Source organism: Balaenoptera musculus, chromosome 20 (genome assembly GCF_009873245.2).
Source record: "Balaenoptera musculus isolate JJ_BM4_2016_0621 chromosome 20, mBalMus1.pri.v3, whole genome shotgun sequence".
NCBI lineage: Eukaryota > Metazoa > Chordata > Mammalia > Artiodactyla > Balaenopteridae > Balaenoptera > Balaenoptera musculus.
The window spans coordinates 34,042,013-34,049,544 of NC_045804.1; positions in this window are offsets into that span (position 1 = coordinate 34,042,013).

A 7,532-nucleotide genomic window follows, 5' to 3' on the forward strand; every position below is an offset into this window, starting at 1 on the left:
GGAGGGGGTAAAATTCTCAAGATTTATAATCCCCAAACCACCTGCCTTTGGCTCAGGGCAGGGGCTGTGGGCCTCCATTTGTGTGCAGAGGTTTGAGATGCTCTGTGATGATGTGAGATGCTCTTTATGATGTTTCCAACCAATTAATAATGGCCCAGGTGGGATCCCTGTAAGGCCGCCCAGTCTGTATCACTGCTGATCCCTCATCTAGGCCCTATTTGTCTGGCTCAGGTGTAATTGAGGCTCAGAGGGCTTCTCAGCATGCAGAATAACCAGAAGGAGAATATGTCTGCCAGAGGAGATATTTCAGACAAGCCTTGTCCCACGACTTACCCCCTAGCTCCCTATCCCGGGGGTGGCCTCTGGAGGGCACTGCTGAGACTGCTGCATCTCATGACTATAGTCCTTTGAGGGAACCTCTCCACCCACCCACACTTACTGCCCTCCTTCTCTCCATTTGCCTTCCCAAACATCCCCACTCCTAGGGTGAAGTCCAACTGTCTATGGGGTAACGGGCTCTCTCTGCTACTGCTTGCAAAACAGCTTGTTCTTTCTTCATGCTGTTTAGGAAACAGTTCAGTTGGGATTACAGCCAGATTTCCTGTGTGTGTGTGTGTGGTTGGAGTGAAGGGGGCTTATGGAAGCTGGGGAGGGGACGGGGGCAGTGACTCCTCAAACACCCCAACTGCACCCAGTCCAAAGTCCTTGTCTTCTCTCTCTTTAAAGTTTTAAAAGTTAATTTAGAATTAGGCAGGTAATTAATACCTGGATATCTTTTGAATAAAGTTAAAATATTACAGGTCAGTTTCAAGCTCCCTCTAGATTAGGTTATTACACCATTTCCAATTACAGTCCCTTTCCCCCAATCCTGAGACATAAACACTGTTGTCATTTTTGTGTTTGTCCTTCCAAACCTTTTTACTTTACATTCATTTATACATATGGATCTGTGGGAAATAGTCTTCCTTATTTTTCCATAAATGATTATCACATTATACACATTGCTCAGCAGCGTGCTTCTCTCACTCAATAATACCTCTCGCAGATCTGTTATCATGTGCTACTTAGAGAACTATCTCACTTTTTTAAATGTTACCCAGTATTCTTCAGATGAGGTATACCTCCACTACGCCACCCTTCCTCTATTGATGGAAGCTGACATTTTTCCATTTTTCACTATTAAAAACAATGCAGCAAGAGCCTCTTTGTGCACACACACGTGTTCTCCTGGGTAAAGATTAAGAAGTCAGTCATAGGTTTTGTGCATTTTAAATTTCTAATAGATATTACCAAACTGTCCTCCAAATGGTAAAATTCTCGTAGGCAAAGATTAGAATCACATTATTGGTTCAATTTTTACTTATTTGATTAAGAGTGAGATTGTTCATCATTGTATGCATATTACCTCCTCTGTAAATTTCCTGTGCTTGGTTTTGTCCAGTTTCCTATTGATTATCACTCTTTTTATTGAAGTGCAAAAGTTATTATATGTTCTGGATGAACAGTCATCTGTCAGCTGTCATGTATATTGCTAATAATTTTTTCCAGTCTTGTCACTTTTCATTTATGTTTTTTATAGGGTCTTAATTTTGAGGTGGTCAAATTTATCAATCTTTTCCTCTATGGATCTTCCTTTTCAGACTTGTTTAAGAGGATCTTTCCTTTTTCAAAAATCATATGTATATTCTTCTAAAACCTTAATATTTTGATTTTTCACATTTAGATCACTAAACCATCTGGAATTTTTGTGTGTGAACAGTGTAAGAAAGCAAGCTACCTTCATTTCTTTCCAAATGGAAAACCAGTTGTCCCAGTGCCTTTAACTGAATAATCTGTCATTTCTGCACTGAGCTGAGATGTTACTTTTATCACTCACCATAAATGTGTGTGTGTTTCTAGATTATTCTATTCTACTGATCTACTAGTCTAGCTATCAATTCCGATGTCGATACCTAATCATTGCAGTTGCCACAACTTTCTAATATATTTTGATTTCTCGTGAGATAAATTCTCCTTCCTCATTCTTCTTTTTCAAAAGAATCTTCAACATTCTAACATATTTTCTCTCTCTTGTGAATTTTTGAGTGTCTAGTTCCATGAGAAATCCAGTTGAGATTTTTATTGATATTGTATTCAATTTATACACAAATTTGGTGACAATTGGCATCTTATGATATTAAATCTTCCTATCCATGCACATTCATCCATTCAACATGTATTTACTGAGCACCTCTGTGCCAGCACTGTTCTTGGCACTGGGGATATAGCAATTAACAAATTACTTGGTCTCACGGAGCTTACATTCTTGAGTAATACAATATACCGTTTTGTCTACTTTTATAGTCTTCATTGAAGTGTTATTGTTTTACCCTCTTGTTAGGTTTATTCCTAAGTACTTTCTTTTTGAAAAATGTATATACATTTAGCCTTTGAGTTTCTCCACAGAACTTGTAAAATCTTATAAATATTCTCTTTCCCTTAAAAGCTTTCAAGGTAAGGATTTTTTTTATTATTATTAATTATTTATTTGTTTTTGGCTGCTTTGGGTCTTCATTGCTGCGCGCGGCTTTCTCTAGTTGTGGTGGGTGGGGGCTACTCTTCGTTGCGATGTGCGGGCTTCTCATTGTAGTGGCTTCTCTTGTTGCGGAGCATGGGCTCTAGGCGTGCGGGCTTCAGTAGTTGTGGCTCGTGGGCTCTAGAGCACAGGCTTCAGTAGTTGTGGCACTCGGGCTCAGTAGTTGTGGCTCGCGGGCTCTAGAGTGCAGGCTCAGTAGTTACGGTGCATGGGCTTAGTTGCTCCACAGCATGTGGGATCTTCCCGGACCAGGGCTCGAACACGTGTCCCCTGCATTGGCAGGTGGATTCTTAACCACTGCGCCACCAGGGAAGTTCCAAGGTAAGTATTTTTAAAGAAAAAAATTTAGTATGCTTCTTTTGGTTCTCTTTAGAAGGTAAATTCATAGAGCTGAAAAGCGTTGGGCATTTTTAACCCTCCGCTCTAGAGAGGTTGCACTTCCTATTTACTGAACAAGATTAAAACATTTTAAAGAGTGAACATTCAAGCTTTTGTTAGTTTCAAATAATGGTTCCCAAATTTGTTTAGGGTAGTATGGTAAAGGTAAAGACAGTTAAGTTACATGACTATGCAAATGTTTAATGGTTATTCAGTTAACCCCCTTTATACTTGTGGTTATTGGTGGTGGGGGTGGTATGGGTGGTAAGCTTCCATGAGTCAAAGTTCTACAAAATAACACTAAAAATAAGAAGCAATGAAACTCAAAGTAAAAGAATTCAACAGCATCTTTATCCATCGGAAAGACTAGTTAAAATTTAAAAGGGCTGATAAAGCCAGTGCCAGTCAGCATGTGAAAAGATACATGTAGATTGGCTCCATGCCATGGGATGGCAATTTGGCAATGTCAGTTAAAATCCAAAATGTACACTTGCTCTGACTCAGCAATTCTACTTCCAGGAAGGAATTTATCCTTCAGATGCATTCTTAGGAAAACAGAAAGCACAAGGGTCTTCATTTCAGCCTCATTTGCAACAACGAAAAGAGTAGAAACAAGCCAAATGTCCATCCAAAAATTTTTGCCATACTGTGGTACATCCACATAATGGTGTTTTATGCAGGCTTTAAGACTAAGGAGGGAGGTCTATATGTAGCAATAAAGAAAAATACGTAGCTGAAGGAAAAGGGCTAGTTACAAAACATTATATACAGCATAAGGCAATTTGCGCAAAGCACACATACACACACACACCACGCACATGCACACGCGTATTTTAAATATACATAGAACATTCTAGAAGCAGACGCAGAAGCCTATTAACAGTGGTTACCTTTGAGGAATGGAACGGAAAAGGCTGAGGAGGTGGAGGCTTTACTTTAAAATCAATGCCCCTCTGTTTGAGAGTTTTACCAGGAAAATATAATTTTTTCACAATAGAATTAATAATCTCTCCCTCCACCTCAACCCCCCCGCAAAGTAGCAAACTTTGATTTGTTTTACATAATCCGTGGTTTTGGATTACTTTTACTTCGATTTATTAATATGAGGTCAAACGTTACCAAAGATTGCAATGATGACCTTGACACACGTGGCATTCAGGATTAAGTGCTTCCCCTGTGGGAGACTTCAGTAGTGTGACCGATAATTTGGCTAAATATAGAATTCAAGTCCAAATTTCTTTCTCTTCGGCACTTGGAAGATATTGCTCTATTATTTTTATGCATCTAGTATTACAGTTAAATTATCTGTTACAAGTAGACTTCCAGCTCCTGAAATACGACGTTAATCCTGGTTTCAGGCGAAGCAGAATTAACATGGGCTATAGGATCCATCGGCCAAACGACGGTGAGGATGTCACAGAACTGAGACATAGAAGTGAAATTGTTGGAGAGCAGAAAATAACAAGAGTTGTGGGAAACCCCCAGTGAGACAGAAAGAGCCTGGAACCTGGTGACAGGAAGACAGACTAAGCGGGGATGAGGGCCAGGCATCTTCAGTAGGGGGTGGGGCTAGGGAGAATTTTCTACTTATGCCGTCCTCTCTGCAGGGACTGCAGGCAGGAAAACAGCCCCTCAAGGCCAACAGAAGTTTTCGAGAGTGGTGCTGGACCCTGGCCAGGTTCGGAAGTGGAAACAACAGGTTCTTTCCTCTGCCCTGAGGACCAGAGTACTATGACCTAAGGGGAAGTTCCTGCCTTGACAGAGGAACATGGAGACTCCCTAATGGGTAAGGACCCACGGTTGAGGGTAGGTAGGAAACAGAGAATGGATGAGTCCAGATTTTAACGCCGGAGTCTCTCTCCCCTAAGGTATGAGTCTCCCACCATCCCCACCGCCCCCTTATCTTTGGCCGGTACACACCCCTTAACTCAACAAAAGGGGCACATCCTGGGGAATAGGCTTTCATCCTCCTCCCAGGTCATGATCAAGTAGAATTTATCCCAGGAAAGTAAAGTTGGTTTAATACTCCAAAATCAATCAATGAAATTTGCCATAACTAAGAAAAATGGTATGATCTCTCATTACATGCAGAAAGATCATCTGACAAAATCCAACCTCCATTATTGATTGATTATTTAAAAAAAAAAATGTGGAGAAAAGGGAACCCTCCAACACTGTTGGGGGGTGAGGGGGATGTAAACTGGTGCAGCCACTACGGAAAACAGTATGGAGGGTCCTTAAAAAACGAAGAATAGGGAATTCCCTGGCAGTCCAGCGGTTAGGACTCGGCGCTTTCACTGCCGGAGCCCAGTTCAATCCTGGGTCAGGGAACTAAGATCCCGCGAGCCTCAAAGTGCAGCCAAAAACAACAACAGCAACTAAAAATAGAGTTACCATATGATCCAGCAATTCCACTCCTGGGCATACATCCAGAGAAAACCATAATTCAAAAAGTTACATGGACCCCAATGTACATTGCAGCACTATTTACAATAGACAAGACATGGAAGCAACCTAAATGTCCATCGACAGATGAATGGATAAAGATGATGTGGTATAAATACACCACGGAATATTAGTCATAAAAAAGAATGAAATAATGCCATTTGCAGCAACATGGATAGATCTAGGGATTATCATACTAAGCCTGAAGTAAGTCAGACAGAGAAAGACAAATATCATATGATATCACTTATATGCTGAATCTAAAATCTGATACAAATGAATTTATTTGCAAAACAGAAACAGACCCACAGACATAGAAAACAAACTTATGGTTACCAAAGGGGAAAGGGAAGAGAGGGATAAATTAGGAGTTTGGGATTAACCTATACACACTACTATATATAAAATAGATAACCAACAAGGTCTTACTGTATAGCACAGGGAACTATATTTAATATATTGTAATAAACCATAATGGAAAAGAATCCAAAAAAGAATGTATATATATGTGTGTATATATATGTATATATATATGTAACTGAATCACTTTGCTATACACCAGAAACTATTACGACATTGTAAATCAACTATACTTCAATTAAAAATAAATTAATGCTGATTCTTTTTTTAAATTTATTTATTTTTATTGAAGTATAGTTGATTTACAATGTCGTAATAGTTTCAGGTGTACAGCAAAGTGATTCAGTTATACATACATATATATCTATTTTTTTCAGATTCTTTTCCCTTATAGGTTATTACAAAATATTGAGTAGAGTTCCCTGTGTTATACAGTAGGTTGTAATTGATTATCTATTTTATGTATAGTAGTGTGTATAAGTTAATCCCAAACTCCTAATTTATCCTTCTCTCCCCTTTCCCCTTTGGTAACCACAAGTATGTTTTCTTTCTTTGTTTTTTTTTTAAATATATTTATTTATTTTTGGCTGCGTTGGGTCTTTGTTGCTGCGTACGGGCTTTCTCTAGCTGCGAGGAGCGGGGGCTACTCTTCATTGCAGTGCGCGGTCTTCTCACTGCGGTGGCTTCTCTTGTCGCGGAGAACAGGCTCTTGGCATGCAGACTTCAGTAGTTGTGGCTCGCGGGCTCTAGAGCGCAGGATCAGTAGTTGTGGTGCACGGGCTTAGTTGTTCCGCGGCATGTGGGATCTTCCCAGACCATGGCTTGAACTCGTGTCTCCTGCATGGCAGGCGGATTCTTAACCACTGCGCCAACAGGGAAGTCCCCATAAGTTTGTTTTCTACGTCTGTGAGTCTGTTTCTGTTTTGCAAATAAATTCATTTGTATCAAATTTTAGATTCGGCATATAAGTGATACCATATGATATTTGTCTTTGTCTGACTTACTTCAGGCTTAGAATAATAATCTCTACGTCTATCCATGTTGCTGCAAATGGCATTATTTCATTCATTTTTATGACCAATATTCCATTGTGTATGTGTACCCCATCTTCTTTATCCATTCATCTGTTGATGGACATTTAGGTTGCTTCCATGTCTTGGCTACTGTAAATAGTGCTGCTGTGAACATTGGGGTGCATGTATCTTTTTGAATTATGGTTTTCTCTGGATGTATGCCCAGGAGTGGGATTGCAGGATCACATGGTAACTCTATTTTCGTTTTTTAAGGAACCTCCATACTGTTCTCCATAGTGGCTGCACCAATTTACATTCCCGACAGTGTAGGAAGGTTCCCTTTTCTCCACACCCTCTGCAGCATTTATTATTTGCAGACATTTTGATGGCCAGTCTGACCGATGTAAGGTGATACTTCATTGTAGTTTTGATTTAATGCTGATTCTCTTTAAAAAAACAAAAAAACAAAAAAACCTCTCTACAAACGAGGGATAGCAGAGAACTTCCTCAAACCCAGCAAAGGGCATCTACCAAAAAAACCCTATCACTGACATCATAACAGTGAAAGACCGAATGCTTTCTCCCTAAGACCAGGAACAAGGCAAGTGTGTCCTTTCCTGTTATTTCTATTAAGCATTGTACTGGAAGTTCTATTGGTGCAGTGAGGCAAGAAAAAGAAATTAAAGGCATCAAAATTTGAAAGGAAGAAGTAAAACTGTCTTTGTTCATATACAATATGACCACATACGTAGAGAATTCTA